The sequence below is a fragment of the Paramisgurnus dabryanus genome, chromosome 3 (assembly GCF_030506205.2).
Source record: "Paramisgurnus dabryanus chromosome 3, PD_genome_1.1, whole genome shotgun sequence".
In the NCBI taxonomy this organism is placed as follows: Eukaryota; Metazoa; Chordata; class Actinopteri; order Cypriniformes; family Cobitidae; genus Paramisgurnus; species Paramisgurnus dabryanus.
Window position 1 is genome coordinate 5,466,752 of NC_133339.1, and position 18,821 is coordinate 5,485,572.

The window sequence follows — 18,821 nt, forward strand, 5'->3', positions numbered from 1 at the left end:
GCCACAACACGCACAACCTTAAGGCAGATGGGCTACAACAGCAAAAGACCCCACCGGGTACCACTCATCTCCACTACAAATATGAAAAAGAGGCTACAATTTGCACAAGCTCACCAAAATTGGACAGTTGAAGACTTGAAAAATGTTGCCTGGTCTGATGAGTCTCGATTTCTGTTGAGACATTCCGATGATAAGAGTCAGAATTTGGCATAAACATAATGAGAACATGGATCCATCATGCCTTTTAACCATAGTGCAGGCTCCTGGTGGTGGTGTAATGGTGTGGGGGATGTTTTCTTGGCACACTTTAGGCCCCTTAGTGCCAATTGGGCATCAATTAAATGCCACGGCCTACCTGAGCATTGTTTCTGACCATGTCCATCCCTTTATGACCACCATGTACCCATCCTCTGATGGCTACTTTCAGCAGGATAATGCACCATGTCACAAACCTCAAATCATTTCAAATTGTTTTCTTGAACATGACAATGGGTTCATTGTACTAAAATGGCCCACACAGTTACCAGATCTCAACCCAATAGAGCATCTTTGGGATGTGGTGGAACGGAAGCGTCGTTGGAGGAAACAATGTGAACACTTCTTGAATGTGTTAGCATTTAGCCTAGCCCCATTCATTCCTATGGCTTCAAACAAAAGTTTTATTTTGTGCCACCATACTTACTCATGTAACAGTCTTTAAATAGGGAAAACATGGAAGTCTTTGGTGGCTTCTAAATTCATCCCTGTTTGGAGCCATAGGAATGAATGCGGCTAGGCTAAATTCTAACATATTCACAAGGCGCTGTATAAAGATTAAGGGCACGCATTGAAAAAAGATAGGTATGTATTAATTTGTAAGTTGAGGTAAGAACATAGTAAAATATGTAAAAACGTTGTTTTTTTTTTTTGAGCCTTGAACATACTCCACATACATATAAGTATACTTTAGGTGTAAAGAAATAATAAACCCAAACTGAGAGTCTTTTAGTTAGACTTTTATTGTCAAATCTCCAGATTTGTTTTTGGGTTCCTTTCGGTCATATTTTTGAATTATTTGTTTGCTCAGGGAGAAGGACATGTAGGACGAACATATCATGATTTTCTTAAAGCCCTGACTACATTCCGATTTGCATTCCAAGCAATGACAACATCTTATGCAGAGGCGGTTCTGGGATTTCATTCTTAAGTGGCTTAGCCTTCAGTGATGATGTGACAAAAGCATTGTGATGCATTTTTGTTAATTAGGACCAGTATTATTTGTGTATTAAATTCATATACATATATTACTCGCCTCAAAATGCATCACAATGCTTTTGTCACATCATCACTGAAGGCTAAGCCACTTAAGAATGAAATCCCAGAACCGCCTCTGCTGAAGATGTTGTCATTGCTTGGAATGCAAATCGGAATGTAGTCAGGGCTTTAAGAAAATCACTTTGATATGTTCGTCCTACATGTCCTTCTCCCTGAGCAAACAAATAATTCAAAAATATGACCGAAAGGAACCCAAAAACAAATCTGGAGATTTGACAATAAAAGTCTAACGAAAAGACTCTCAATTTGGGTTTGTTATTTCTTTACACCTAAAGTATACTTATATGTATGTGGAGTATGTTCAAGGCTTAAAAGAAAAAAACAACGTTTTTACATATTTTACTATGTTACCTCAACTTAGACGAATTAATACATACCTATCTTTTTTCAATGCGTGCCCTTAATCTTTATACAACGCCTTGTGAATATGTTAGCATTTAGCCTAGCCGCATTCATTCCTATGGCTCCAAACAGGGATGAATTTAGAAGCCACCAAAGACTTCCATGTTTTCCCTATCTAAAGACTGTGACACGAGTAAGTATGGTGGCACAAAATAAAACTTTTGTTTGAAGCCATAGGAATGAATGGGGCTAGGCTAAATGCTAACACATTCAAGAAGTGTTCACATTGTTTCCTCATTCCTTTTTGTTAGGGAACTACTTTCTTCCACCTCGGATTTGAAGGCCAGAATGACAGTTAACCCTTTCGGCTGTTTTGAATCTCATAACAACTCAATAGCCGTTTCTTAATATTACAGTTTCTTGGTCACAAAGTGTAGTTTTAAGATCAGTTAAATCAAGAATATACAATCACCTAAATGATTATTAGGAACACCATAATACTGTGTTTGACTCCTTTTCGCCTTCAAAACTGCCTAAATTCTACGTGGCATTGATTCAACAAGGTGCTGAAAGCATTCTTTAGAAATTTTGGCCCATATTGATAGGATAGCATCTTGCAGTTGATGGAGATTTGTGGGTTGCACATGCAGGACACGAAGCTTCCGTTCCACCACATCCCAAAGATGCTCTATTGGGTTGAGTTCTGGTGACTGTGGGGGCCATTTTAGTACAATGAACCCATTGTCATGTTCAAGAAAACAATTTGAAATGATTTGAGGTTTGTGACATGGTGCATTATCCTGCTGGAAGTAGCCATCAGAGGATGGGAACATGGTGGTCATAAAGGGATGGACATGGTCAGAAACAATGCTCAGGTAGGCCGTGACATTTAATTGATGCCCAATTGGCACTAAGGGGCCTAAAGTGTGCCAAGAAAACATCCCCCACACCATTACACCACCACCAGCAGCCTGCACAATGGTAAAAAGGCATGATGGATCCATGTTCTCATTCTGTTTATGCCAAATTCTGACTCTTATCATCGGAATGTCTCAACAGAAATCGAGACTCATCAGACCAGGCAACATTTTTCAAGTCTTCAACTGTCCAATTTTGGTGAGCTTGTGCAAATTGTAGCCTCTTTTTCATATTTGTAGTGGAGATTAGTGGTACCCGGTGGGGTCTTCTGCTGTTGTAGCCCATCTGCCTTAAGGTTGTGCGTGTTGTGGCTTCACAAATGCTTTGCTGCATACCTCGGTTGTAACAAGTGATTATTTCAGTTGCTCTTCTATCAGCTTGAATCAGTTGGCCCATTCTCCTCTGACCTCTAGCATTAACAAGGTATTTTCTCCCACAGGACTGCCGCATACTGGATGTTTTTCCCTTTTCACACCAGTCTTTGTAAACCCTAGAAATGGTTGTGCATGAAAATCAGTATGAGCAGATTGTGAAATACTCAGACCGGCCTGTCTGGCCCAGGACCACACCCCTAAATGCATTGAAGCAACTGCCATGTGATTGGTTGATTAGATAATTGCATTTATGAGAAATTGAACAGGTGTTCCTAATAATCCTTAGGAACACCTGTTCAAAATGAGTAGACTATTCCTTTAAATCAAATTTTGCATGCAAGTCATGTCAACATGTTACACTAGTTAATATTGGAAGTGGATCAGATTTTTTTTACAGTGTACATTTCTAAAGCAATGATTAAATTAAATTACAAGTTGTCTTTCTAATTTTATGTCACATTAATTTTCATTCTCTATTCACCTTATTCCGCCACACCCCTTTTCAATTCTTCGGTCTTCCGCATTTTGTCAACCGACTTCCGCTGCTAATATGGCACAGTGCATTCGGTAGCTAGTTTGGTGGTTAGAAGATTGTTTGTAGTTCACTATAACTTTAGCGAAATGACAAATATCGCAACTGCTGTAAATGTTTTAAATTAGGAGCACAGAGAAAACTTCATACGACGCTCGGATAGTCTTATAATGTCCCATCAATCGTCTCGTGGTTAGACGATATGAAGCAGCCGCGGCAAGTAACCTATTGGACATATTTAATTATCTCGTCGTGTCAGAAGGAGCAGCATTGAAAATTATTAAAGTACTTATGCCTACAAATATTTACACAGTGATTTCTTCTTTTTTAAAGCAAATGTGCACCTTAGCCAGTCCAATAACTATTTCGTTTTTATGTGGTAATGTACCATGATAGAATTCATTTGCAAACTTGCCAACACTTATTCCTTCAAATCAGGAGACTTAAATCCTTTTAAGTGGAATCTACAAAGCTCACATATGGTTAAAGAAATTCCTTACAGATAATATCCGATCACACTGTAAAGGTTTAATATAAATGCATGACAGGTAACATCTGATCACATTGTAAATATTTTATATAACCGCACAACATCTGATCACATTGTAAAGGTGTAATATAAATGCATGACAGGTAATATCTGATCACATTGTAAAGGTTTAATATAAATGCACAACAGATCACATTTAAATGTTTAATATCACTGCATGACATCTGATCACATATGAAGGTTTAATGTAACTTTACAACAGGTAAAATCAGGTCACATTGTAAAGGTTTATAAAAATAACTATGGACTAAGAAACAACTAACTTTTCAGCAAGACCACCCTGCAATGAATTTAGACGCAGCTTTATCAGAGTCATCAGGAGCTGATCCCAAGTGTTTATCTGGAAGCTGTTGGTGTATGTACTGGTAAAGTGGCGACTGTGTAATGGATGCAATCTCAACCCTGTGTAAAGCTGACAAAGATGGTTGTTTCTCAGCAGAGATATGTACATTTGTGCCAGCTCAACACATGAAGCAGAAGCATTGAAGCAGTTTCTCAGACAGGGTTTACAGGACTAGGCCTTAATTATATTAGGACATTTTAGTTTTTACAGACAAACCACATCTTGTGACAAAACATTGGCACTCATATATGTTGAGGTATGTCAGTACAAGTTGTTTTTAAATTATCGAAGCTCAAATTAGCATTTAGCCTGGGACCAGCATAAGCCCTGTCTGGGAAACCGCAAGGTTGTTTTCCCATATCAGATGTAGGTTGCTTCAGGTTGAGTTGTGATTTTAAAGTGTAGTTGTGTTCAGAGACGGATGGATCCTCTCATTGTGTTTCTGCATCACAGTTTAGGAACATGTTGATTGTATATCATCCTCACAGTTGTCCATTGCATCACTAAACATCATTGCATCTGTGAAAATAATATAACCATAAACATTTTTATGTTAGCATTTAAAATAAACTTGCATCATGAGAATTAATATATAAATGGCACTACTTAAACAGAACAGTGTGTAAGAGAGAGATGCATTAAAAAGAGACAGTAACGTTATACACACAACCTCTAACTTAAGTGTTAAATAATATGTTGTTTAATAGGTCATTATCATCAATATCTGAATGAGAAATTAACTGACCTTCTAGCATCTGAAATATCGGTAACTTGTATGAATCACGTGAGCTACTGTAAGAATGTAATGTATTATAATATATTGTTGTCTTATCTTAAATATAAAAATATAGGTGGGCAATGAAAATCATTCAAAATAATTGCATTTTATAAACTAACGTTACTGATCTTAAGTTTATTCGTAGAACGGACATCACAAATCTAACGTTAGGCAAAAGAGCACATTTAGCTAAGATAGCTTACCTGAAACTGACCACCTTTTCAACACCCGGCATGGCTTCAAGTTACCGGAACATCGTAGTCGAACCATTACTTGGGATTAGGGTGTTCCTCAGTCGGCTTCCCGTCCGTTAAAATTGGTAAGAAACAAACATAAAGGCGCTTGAGTGAGCTTTTTAAGTAGAACGCGTCGCCTTCAGCCACTGCCTCAGCTGCTCATCATATGCAGCCGGAAGTACGTTGACAAAATGAGCGCAATGGCGCCGCCCTTGTTGTCGTGAAAAATAAGGTGAATAGGTGCTGTAGCACATCCTAAAGATCATCTGTTTTCAGAGTTCCTGTTGGGACAAAAGTAGCACTTGTTCCGTTTGTCCCGCTGCTATGGTGACTGCTTTCTCTGTGTTGCAGCATTTATTCAAACATTTCTTAAAGCCATATTTAAGCTTTTCCACATCCTCCTCCTATGAATTCAACATTTTTAATTTATGCATAAAAACTGCTGGATTACTGTTACATTATTTTGAGGAACTATATTATGCTAATTTCGTGTAATTTTCGTATTGTTCACACAGTTAAAACTATATTATAAAATGGACTGACAAAAGTTTTGAACATCTGATTAAACAGAAATTTTTAATGAACATGCAAATCAAATATTTTTGCAAATAGAAAGGAAAAAATATGTGAAGTTACATATTTACAAGGACATAGTCGTGTATATTTACTAAAAACAAGAGTAATCAAAAATTTGGCATGCACTGTTGTTACTTTTGACACGCCTTTGTGTTACTCTCGTCTCTACTGACGGGATTTAGTTGCATTCATTTGCAGCTTATGGTCAAAGTGAAAGTGGACAAAAAAGGAAACAGTAAGTAGTACAGCGCTCAAAATGTTAACAGCATCTGTGCGCTTTTGTAACGGAGTGACTTTCTAAAGGGCGGAACCGAAAGTGGTGGAGAGAATTCTGCCCGGACTATGATTCTCAAACACCAGTCACTTCCTCAAACTCTGGGCAACCCAAATTTGGGTTTTATTAACAGCAGGTGCGCAGATAAGCGTGGCGATTGTTGATTGGGCAATACAATGAAGTGGAGGTGTCACGGAGTAACTAGACGGGGCGGAACCGAAAGGAGAGTGAAGAGGTTCCGCCCGGACCGGTTTGTACAGACACCGGCACTTCCGGGTTTCCCGGGAATCCCCGCAATCGCTGAAACAAGGCACAGCTGTGTGAGCGACGTGGCGAGCGATGATTGGGCTCGCCACGCTATGGAGGAGGATATAAAGAGAGAAAGTAGAAGTTACTTTTGTTGAGTTCGGTTGTGTTGGACGGACGCTGCGAGTGCCTGCTGGGTTGAGTCATTTAGGCGCTGGAGTAAACCACGGTTGACACATTCTGGGTTCTGTGGAGAGAGAGAGAGAACCGTTCAAAGCCAAGTGAGGGTGAGCATTGGAGTTGAACGAACACATTGACACCTTTGTTATTGTTGTGTCTGCATGAAGGACTGGGTGAGCCGCATTGAAGACGTTGTTTACATTGGAGTATGCCCTGGAAAAGGAGGAAATAAGAAGAGAGAGATTGATTAGAGACTTTCCAGCCGTGAGTAACAGCAAATCAGTGATGAATGTTGAATACTTACATTATTAAAGGAGAGTGTAACTTGTTTATGAGCGGCCCCACCAGGTGTGTAGTAGGTGGGCAAGCTGAAAGATGTGCATTGTGCCGACGCTGGACAGCGAGGGTTTCGAACCCGGTTGAGACACCGCACGGCGTAGCAAAGTATGATCACACTCCCCTATTCAGGCATAGTCCCGCCAGGAGAGGAGTACGGACCCTAACCTATTCACTGGAGTGTGTGCTGTGCAACGTGTGAGTGATCTATTTGACGTGAGTACACAAAGCTTTTGTAGTGTTGTGCCGTGTCCTTGTTGTTCGTACTCACCTCAGGAGGGATTGAACCCCTGTGGAGACTATCGGGAGCCCCTACGACGGTGGATGCCCAGCCAAACAAATTACGCCCTGTAACTGTGCCTAGCAGGAGCTCGACGGAACCGGCAAGTAAGGTACTGTGAGGAATCCCGTAGCTACACCGTGCCGCCTAGCAGCAGAGGAAGTGCTAAGGGTGGCTACACGTACGTTGTGTGTGAGACAAATGTATACTAAATACTGCCTTTTCGTCTAGATCTTCGCCTGCCTTAGGGAAGAGGACGTGTGGTCATTGGCCGCCTGAAATACAATCAACGGGACGTTGTTGTGTCAGCCCCAGCCGAGTGCCGGAAAAGGCCCTTCCCGCCCCCCTGCTGAAATAGATGGTGATGGTGACGTATGGGTTTCAGTTTCTGTTGTACTCCTGTGCCTAGTTGACGATTCGCTGACTCACAGCCCTAGAGGGCCCGTATAGAGAGAGATACTTATGTCATCACGAGCTAAAGCTAACTTACCCAGCAACGACTCTCAGCCGTAGAAGGGCTGTATAAAGAAAGATACTTACGTCATCACGAGCTAAAGCTAACTTACCCAGCAACGACTCACAGCCCTAGAAGGCTTGAATAGAAAAAGATACTTACGTCATCACGAGCTAAAGCTAACTTACCCAGCAACGACTCACAGCCCTAGAAGGCCTGAATAGAGAAAGATACTTACGTCATCACGAGTTAAAGCTAACTTACCCAGCAACGACTCTCAGCCCTAGAACGCCTGTGTAGAGAAAGATACTTACGTCATTACGAGCTAAAGCTAACTTACCCAGCAACGACTCACAGCCCTAGAAGGCCTGTATAGAGAAAGATAGGTACGTCATCACGAGCTAAAGCTAACTTACCCAGCAACGACTCACAGCCCTAGAAGGCCTGTATAGAGAAAGAGCTAGAGTTGATTTACGCAGTGACGACTCGAAATCCTAGAAACCTGTAGAGGAAGAAAATACTCACCTGTGTGCGAACCGAAGTTAAAGTCCCTTGACCCGCTCCAGAGGCTTAGTGAGAAAGAGATACGTACCTTGCCTCGAGTCCCGGCCAAATCCACTCCATACAATCCAGGCACCTAGAAGGAAGGAGTTGTTCGAATCTCGTCCAACGTAGAACTTACTTTGTGTTTATTCTGCCCTCAGGAGCAACGAGGCGCGCCACGGGAAGCCTTTCCACGCAGGAGGTGGGCCGTGGACGAAGGAGCTCCGCCAAGCCCTTGCACTGCTATCACCTGGTCCCGCAGAGAAGACTTCTCCCCTCCAACGTCCCTGGCCCCGTAGTGTTCCCCCTGAGGGCGAGAAGTGATATTTTAGATTCCCTTTCCCCACTCCCCATTATCTTTTAAATAATTTAAATAAAGTTTACTGTTTTATTGTACTTATCTCTCGTTGTTTGGTCATTGGGGTGCTTTTGGGACCTCCTCGAGGTGGAACTTGGGAAGGAGCGAGACGCACACAGTCGGTGGTCCGCTCCGACCTGTGACAGAGGCATATAAATAAGTGCAGTGAGAAACCAGAAGGCGTGGTTGACTTGGGGCTAACTTATTTCCGAACGGATTAAATGCATGCCTTCTAAAGAGTCGGAAGGCCCTGTTGATCCGGCGATCACATGGGCTGAAGGAGACGAACGGAAGGAAGTTGTTTTTCCACAGAACACCATGGGTGAGACGGAGTGTTTGGGCGTTTGGACCAGCAAGTGGATATATGCATCTTGTGAATTCGCTAAGCGAACTAGACAATCCGGATACAACTACCTGATCAGGTTTGCAAGTACGAAGTCTTTCAGGAGAAAGTTATACTTACCAGTGTCAGTACCCGATCCGTGCCGGCTGCCCAATCCGCAGAAGCTCAACGTGTTTTACGACAGTTTACAACCCTACCTGATCTGTTCTACGCATGTGCGACAACCGGAGTTTAAAAATAGTGAAGAAATGCGTCATATAACAACACCGGCGAACATATGGAGGCTAAGGTAAGTGACGGAAATGTTCGTTCAAAAGTTTTTAATGCAGATATACAGGCGTCTTTATGCATAAACAAGGTCACTAAGACAAAATATACAGTTGTAGTAACCTGGAGTATCCACTAGGGGTCAGTGTTAGTTTAATCCCAAGAGAAAAACGGAAAATGACATTTGGAAGAGCAAAATGATGATAACTACTTTACGAGGAGAAGAAGAGTCTAAAACACAGGTAGAAGAGTAACCATGGCTATAGGAATGATTGGCTCATTAGTAGCATTTAAATTTGATTCAAGAACAAAGAAGCCAACAGAGACTGTAACTGAGTATGTGGCAGAGTTAAGACGTTTAGCACAAGATTGTAATTACGGCACAACATTAGATCAAATGCTGAGAGACCGCCTTGTTTGTGGCATAGAGGAGGATCGAATTCAAAGACGATTACTTTCAGAGCCTAATCTGACATTTGAAACTGCTTTTAAAATTGCATTAGCCTCCGAAGCAGCTAACAAAATGTGCTAGATTTACAAAGTAAATCCAACATGCAAACATGCAACAGCGTCAGGTTTAAGGCAAGGAAACCAGGTCATGAAATAAGAGAGGAGACAGGTGAACAAAAAGAAACTAAAGCATGCTACAGGTGCCATGGAAAAGGTCACATGCCCAATGAATGTAGATTTAAAAAGGACACATGTTATGTTTGCGGTAAAATTGGTCATATCGCCAGGGCCTGTCGTAATAAAGGTAAACACAGAGGGGACGAGATGTCACCGAAAAGAGAGGAAAAAGTATGTGGCCGTATAAAGCATTTAATGTCAGTGAAAGTAATTAAGAAAGTGACGAAGCAGAGGAAACGTTCACTTTGGCATGTGTTAAAACTGATTCAGGAAAAAAAGTCAAGCCTTTTACTGTTGAATTACAAGTGGAGGACAGACCTGTAAATTTTGAAATTGATACAGGATGCAGCGTAAGTCTGATGAATGAAGGAATGTTCAAAGACATTTGGAAAAACTCAAAAGCTCCTAAACTAAGATCTTCAAAAATCAAGTTAAGAACGTATACAGGAGAAGCACTAGAGATAGTGGGTGTGGCTGATGTTCATGTACAGTATCAAGAGCACAAGAAGAAAATGCCACTTGTTATAGTGAAAGGATCAGGACCATGCTTACTGGGTACAGCCTGGCTGGAAGAAATTCAGCTACCATGGAGTGAGATAAAATTGGTACAGTCTGATGTCACGGCCAGGGGCGGACCCAAATATACTAAAGGTCACACCCCTCTCAACTCTTCCACCTCGAGGAGTTTCCCAAGACCACCCCAATGACCAGACAGACGAGTATACTACGTTTAAAATAAACTTTATTTAAATATTTAAAAAGGGGAAAGGGAAAGGGCAAGGTTAAAAACTAATGGGGCTTCTTCTGCCCTCCAGGGCCACTCGAGACAAGGACCGGGGACAGGGGCTCCTTATGGCACTGGTCCTAGAACCCGTGGCGCACTCCGCTTCTTCCTGGAGGCAGAATCAAGAACAGAAAGGTTATCACAATGTGCTTCGATGCGAATTTTACTGCTGCTCTAATCCCCCGTCTTCTCTCTCTCTCCTCTGGCTTAGGTTCGTTGTTCTGCGGACGCTACTGAAGCAGAGATCGTTAGTGGAGCGTGCAGGGAAACAACTCACAACACTGGGGTTTCTCATTCACAAGGGCATTCGTCGAGACACAGGCACGTGGTTGCTGTAGACACCGGTCAATAACACTTCACAAAGGTAGGTTACTCACAACACTGGAGGTCTTCGTTCACACAGAGCTTTCCTTGAGACACAGGTAAGTGGTTGCTGTAAGCACAGGTCAATAATACTTCACAGAGGTAAGTTACTCACAACACTGGGGATCTTCGTTCACACAGAGCTTTCCTTGAGACACAGGTAAGTGGTTGCTGTAAGCACAGGTCAATAATACTTCACAGAGGTAAGTTACTCACAACACTGGGGATCTTCGTTCACACAGAGCTTTCCTTGAGACACAGGTAAGTGGTTGCTGTAAGCACAGGTCAATAATACTTCACAGAGGTAAGTTACTCACAACACTGGGGATCTTCGTTCACACAGAGCTTTCCTTGAGACACAGGTAAGTGGTTGCTGTAAGCACAGGTCAAAAATACTTCAGAGGTAAGTTACTCACAACACTGGGGATCTTCGTTCACACAGAGCTTTCCTTGAGACACAGGTAAGTGGTTGCTGTAAGCACAGGTCAATAATACTTCACAGAGGTAAGTTACTCACAACACTGGGGATCTTCGTTCACACAGAGCTTTCCTTGAGACACAGGTAAGTGGTTGCTGTAAGCACAGGTCAAAAATACTTCAGAGGTAAGTTACTCACAACACTGGGGATCTTCGTTCACACAGAGCTTTCCTTGAGACACAGGTAAGTGGTTGCTGTAAGCACAGGTCAATAATACTTCACAGAGGTAAGTTACTCACAACACTGGGGATCTTCGTTCACACAGAGCTTTCCTTGAGACACAGGTAAGGGGTTGCTGTAAGCACAGGTCAATAATACTTCACAGAGGTAAGTTACTCACAACACTGGGGATCTTCGTTCACACAGAGCTTTCCTTGAGACACAGGTAAGTGGTTGAAACAGTGGGCTTTCGCTACAACGTCGGTGCACCGTGTTCCTTCACCCGTCCACTCAACTTATCGGGCGTCGTAGGGACTGATGGGTCCAGTGGCACGGAGCCGAACGCTTCCCGAACTCCCCCTCTTGGTTCCACGACCGGGGTCCCGAGTTGGGGCGAACTTTCGTTGAGGCTCCGCCACCACGAGCTTCTGTTGGATAGGTCGAACACACACACAACTATGACCCTCAGTCCACACAGTGTACTTCCAAAAATACTCACTCCTATCCACCACTGGGTTTCACCACTGCCGCTCTGTCGAAGAGTGAAGCTCTCTCAAACACCCGGGGCCAAGGCCGAATTTCACTCTCTCCGTAGGACTCGGGCCACAACAGATGTAAACCTCTCACAATTCGTCCGAGGCCGGGTGGTTTGGTCGCTACAAGCACAGCATACACACAGCAATCACGGCACAGCACCAAGTAATAAGTGTAACTCACCCACGACACTCTTCTACACACTTCACGTGAATATTAAATATGGACTTAGCCACCAGGCTTCGATTCCCTCGAGAGGATAGCGGAGCGTTGTTTTGGTCACCGGTTGAGAGTAGGCTTATAATACTCACAGCCCCGATGTGTTGTTGGTTATTTCTCTGGCTCACCCACGCTTTCTTGTCCCGCAGGGCCACTGAACGATGCGTAGACGGCGCTTCCTATACAAAGGTTTCGTCCGTGTTTCCGTCAACCCACGGCTCGCCCACTCTTCCCTCTCCGGTGGGGCCAGGGACCTCAAACACAAGAAAGACACACACCAAGCAACTCCTCTTCGGAATATCACACGATGAACCCAAAGGTAGTTACTCACTCTTTGTTGTCAATTGCCTCCTGTATCTATAATCCCGTTGGCTCTGTATCTTGTTCACTCACGAGTGTAAAACTCTCCCAATCTTCTTTCGCTAGCTGTCTCTCCTTCCTTTACTTCCCCGAAGGCACGATTAAGTCAGCACAAGCGTCTGCAAAGCAGCAACACAACGCACACAAAGTACATACCAAGCACACGTTTGATGTCTTCAAAGGTCTTTATATTCTCTACCTCTTCTCCTCATCAGCCTATCAGCAACCGCTGTGTAAATTATCCCCACCTGGGCGAAATCAGGCTTGATTTCGTCTTCGGGGAAACCCCGGAATTCCGGTGTTCAGAGTAAAGCGTCCGGGCGGAACCATCGTCTTCCACGCTTTTGGTTCCGCCCTTACAAACCGTCACCTGTGACACTGATGTGAAGACATTACAAGAAGTACTGTCTAAGCATGATGAAGTATTTAAAGAGGAGCTAGGAACTTTAAAGGGTACTACTGCTACACTTCATGTGCCGGCTGATGCTAGCCCAAGATTTTTTAGACCTAGATCTGTACCATACCCCTTAAAAACTAAGGTGGAAGAAGAAATTAAGCGACTGCTGCAAAACAAAATTATCTCACCGGTAAATATGCAGAATGGGCCGCTTCATCTCGTTCCTATCCTAAAACCAGATGGCAATATAAGATTATGTGGTGACTTTAAACTTAAAGTCAATAGAGTGTCAACCTTAGAACAATTTCCTATACCAAGAGTGGAAGATCTGTCTGCTCGATTGGATGGAGGTAAGCAGTTTACAAAGTTGGACATGAGTCACGCATACCAACAAATTGTTATGGATGACAACTCTAAGAAGTATCTGCCTGTAAACACTTTTAACTCCTTATTCCAGTTGTCTTGCCAGATATTTATAACAGATTTCCTTATAATGCACTTAGCTTCAGCTTTGCTTATGGAATCTTTATGTCAACTTCATCCTTATTTAATCCAGTCTTTGCCAGTTTATCCACGATCTCATTTCCCTCAACTCCAACATGAGCTGGTACCCATAAAAAAGTTATATTTTTGTCTAGTGGATTTATTCTGTACAAAATTTGTAATATGTCATGTAAGATATCTTGTCTTGTATCTGACTTTCCACTTTTCAAGCTGCACAAAGCTGAGAATGAATCAGAGCATATAACTATATCCTTAATATTAGAGTCTTCCACCCATATAATTGCTATGAATATTGCCATGAGTTCTGTTGTAAATACTGATATGTCATTAGATAGCCTTTTAACAGTACTCTGCTCAATATGAGGTATATATATGTGACCAGTCACGGAAAGTAGGGACACAAGTCGGATCTGGGCATTTTGAGTTATTCACAGATTCTGAAAGTGCAGTTTCTAAGCTTTCCAACGATGTGTAACACATGGAAATCTGATAAGATTTGGAGAAGTTGTGGCCATTTGAATATAGGAACTAAGAAATACTCAAACCGAGAAAATCGAGACGAAAGGGACTCTTCTTTCCAGCTGGGGGAGACAATAGGGCTCATTTACATCTCATTTAGCTAAGCCATACCCCCTGTAAAGCCGTTTTGAGATGTTCTAGCATCATATGTAGTATTTTATGACCAAATGACAACATGCAAAAATAAACATGACTCTTTTTACCTTTGTGGGGATCACAAGTCGAATCTAGTCTGTTTTAGATTATCCAATGACCATTTTTCTCCACAAATGCGTATAATCCGTGAAATATAGATTGTTTACATCAGATTTCGCATGAATGTCTGGTAATACAATATAATATACAATCTGAAGACTATTTAAATCGTAACATGTAAGGGTATATGAGCTCACACTCCGTTAAACACATGAACCCGCCTTCAAAGTTTGTATTTAAAATAGGGAAGCAGTATAATAGATCATCCAAACAGCGCCGTCGAAAACGTGACAATAGGCTTGTTTGAGATGCAGCTTGCCTCGCCTGAAATATAGGCGAGAGTAGCCGGCTGCAGTGAGGGGAGGAGTAAAAAAAGTGGAGGCAAGCCGGACGCTTCATGAATCTCGCAGTGTTGTTGACTGCAAACGTCAGCAATGGAAGAGATCGCGTTCGCGTATTTTATCGCGGATTAAATAGATGCAACTGAAAAACCAACAAATGCATTTACATTAAGATGTTTATAAGGAGAATCAACAAAGCTGAACTGTTCATTATTGGAAAAGGCTTCTTAGTAAATGTTAGGATGTAATCTAAGTCTAGACGTAATACAAATTCGTTTCTGTGTGAAATATAAACAGCACACTGTACAAATAATACAACACCAATACAAAAGTTTAGAGGAATTTATTAATAATATAAATGTCATAAGTCAAGAACAAGTTGAATAAATATAAAAACTACTGCAGGAAGTGGAGTTTTTAGAATTAAAAAGTCATCAGCTGACATTCCCGGGCAAATCAGCATTAAGCTATGTCGTCAGCAAGTCTTTTCCCATCGTGCTTTTCGTCAACGCAGTCGGTGGAGAGCAACTGCGCTCGGCTGTAGAATCCGACGAGCCCGCCTCTCCATCGCGAGAGTTATTTTGTACACGTCAGCGTGACATCAGAGCAAGTCGGACGTAAGTCGGACACTTTTCTAACCGGAATGCATCTTGCGCTGATCACCGGTGATCGATTCTGCGCAGAATTTGCTCATCTCAAACAAGCCTATCCTTTAGAGAGGTTACCAATGGCTCGCTCGTTCCTCCATCAGCCAATGACTTCATGGAAAATATTGATAGACAAAACATGTAGCCAATTATATGAAGAATACAACTATATCTGTGTAACTTCTGTGTGTTTGGACTCATGCTGCGCTGCAAGAACTGAAATACAGATGACGTCAAAGTACCGCGAGAGCGAGTCGAAATTAAACTACTCCGTAAGATTTCTTGAAAAGCTCTCGCGGTACTTTGACGTCATCCGACTGCGGCGCCGCATAAAGTCAGTGACGCGGCTGACGTACGATGCGGCTGACTGTTATTTGTTCCGCCCCAGCTTCTTTTATTTTTCTTTTGTTTTGTGCGCCCGAGCTTTACAGTCTGGGGAGACGCAGGCTATAAGTTTGAAAAAAAAAAAAAACTTAGCAAACATGTCTGAGGAACAGGGCAGCGCGTCACTACAGTCACGTGACTTCACGCTCGAGCCGGAAGAGAAGACAATGCTGAATAAAGTCGTAATTCTGCTATTTTTGGACCAAACTGTATTTTCGATGCATCAACACAATCTTACTGACCCACTGATGTCACATGGACTACTTTGATGATGTTTTTATTAACTTTCTGGACATGGAAACCATACATAGATTTTCAATGAAGGGGAAAGCTCTCGGACTAAATCTAACGATAAAACATCTTAAACTGTGTTCCGAAGATGAACGGAGGTCTTCCGAGTTTAGAATGACATAAGGGTGAGTCATTAATTACATTATTTTCATTTTTGGGCGAACTATCCTTATTTAGTAGTCACGCTGTTCCCTTTGGGGGCGGAGGCGAAAACAAAAGCTTATACAGTATGTAAATATACACACAGACAATGACGCCCCCCGCTGCACGCTAGAATCTCCGGAAAAACAAGCCTATTTTAGCCGCAAAATGTACGCTTTTAAATATACAAAAACTGCTATCTTAAACATGGAGAGGCTTCTTCGTGATCTCAACTAACAGATTCTGCAATAAAACGAAAATCACAAATTTCGAAAAAAAAACTTTGTTTCTCATTTTCTCGAAACTTGTGCTGCCGACTTGAGTCCCTGGTTTCCGTGACGGGTCACATATTGCTGCTGCTGTATACCCAGATTGAGGATTCTTAGACCCATATGTGAATATCTGAACACTATTGTTATAGTTTTGATTCAAATAATTTGCCACTGTTATATCCATAGGTAGATACCTATCCTTTTCATTCTTTATAATGTTTAATTATAGATCCACTAATGGCATTCCATACAGCCAAGGGGGTAAAATTGGTAGACTTACTGTATGGCTCATGACTATACCATCTATTCCAATATCTTTGGCAACTTGATCAGCCTTCCATCCAAAACTATTTAAACTTGCATACTAATGCTCCCAACATTCTTTTAATACATCTTTTACTGGATGAGCATCTGTATGTCCCTTTACGGAGCACCAATATGCCATTTTCAGCTTAATTTTCCTAATTTCTAACGGCATTTCTGCCATTTCAACCTGCAGAGCAGAAATTGGAGATGTTCTAAATGCCCCACATGCTATTCTCAGTGCCTGGGATTGTACTCCATTTACTTTCTTTAGCATGGAAGGCGCTGCTGAACTGTATACTATGCCACCATAATCAATAATTGGCCTTATCACTGCACAGTAAATTCTCTTTAAAGAATAACGAGTTGCCCCCCAGTCTACTCCTGCCAGACACCTGAGAACATTAACTCCCTTTTTACATTTTTCAACTACTTTCTTGATGTGTGACGCAAAAGTAAGTCTAGAATCCATCCATATCCCAAGGAACCTAAGTTCTAAGACCTGTTCTAATACCTTATCATATAACTTGAGTTTAGTACTTGGTAATTTCTTTTTCTTAGAGGACATATTACTTTTGTTTTTTCCACAGACATTCTTAAGCTCCAGCTATTAGCCTATTTTTCCACTTCTATGATGGCTTTCTGCATACAGCTTGACACATTTCTTCCCCGTTTCCACAATGCACCATCATATTCATACAGAGATTTTCCAATACCTTGTCCAACTTTGGAAAAGATATCATTAATCATGATATTAAACAATACTGGACTTCACAAACTTCCTTGTGGTGTGCCATTATCAATTGAAACAATCCTAGAGTAACTTGTCCCAACCCTTACTTGAATGGTCCTTTTTAGCAGAAAATCCATTATCCAATTATATATTTTTCCTTTAATGCCCATCTTTTCTAATTTAATTAAAAGTCCTCTCTCCATAACATGTCGTAAGCCTTTTCAACATCAAAAAATACTCCAACTAATACTTCTTTATTTACCATTGCCTTTCTGATTTCAGATTCTAAACATATAACTGAATCCATAGTACTACGTCCTTTTCTAAATCCGCTCTGATGTGGGAACACAGAAGATTTCCCTTTTTCTATAACATAATTTAATCTGCCTATTACCATCCTTTCCATTAACTTACACATATTTGATGTCGAAGCAATGGGTCTATAACTAGATGCTAACGAATGATTCTTCCCAGGTTATGCAATTGGAATTATTACACCATGTTTCCATGAAGAGGGAAGTTTACCCATTTCCCATATCTTATTGAACAGTAGTAACATAAAATTCAGGGACACATCTGAAAGATGTTTGATCATTTCATAACATATATCGTCCTTTCATGGGGATGTATGCCTGATCCCTTGTAGTACCTGTTTTAACTCATATAAGGTAAACCCTTCGTCCATTACATCACCATCAGGCACTCTTTGAACCATTATATTGGGATTTTCACTCATGATTTGCTCTTTATACATTCTCATATCATCTGATATGTTACTATCACTGTGAACCTTGACAAAAGCTTCTACAAGCTCCTCTGCCTTTTCTTCATTAAATGGAATATATTTATCATCTTTGATTAACACTGGGACACCTTTATGCATTTGGATCCCTCCCATCTTTCTTATCATATTCCACATTTCACTGATATCTGTACTCTCACCTATTTCATCACAAAAAGTCCTCCAATACCTCCTTTTATTCAGCCTTATTACTTTTTTACATCTCTTATATGCTATCAAGTCATCAAATAAATATGTTTTTTTTTTCACTTTTCTCAACGCTTTGTTCTGAATTTTAATTACTTCACTACATTTGTCTGTCCACCAAGGTACTGCCTTTTTAACCCTAATACCTTTATTTTTTCCTATAACCTCATTAGCTGTATCACACAGAATATTATTCATTGTATTATTCATTTCCTCTATGTCTCCTAAATTTACTTTCATAACTGCCATTTTACTTTCACTTATTTCTTTGAACTCTTCCCAGTTAGCTTTTTTAAATCTCCACCTTTGAATTTACTCCTCATGACACTCATCTACTT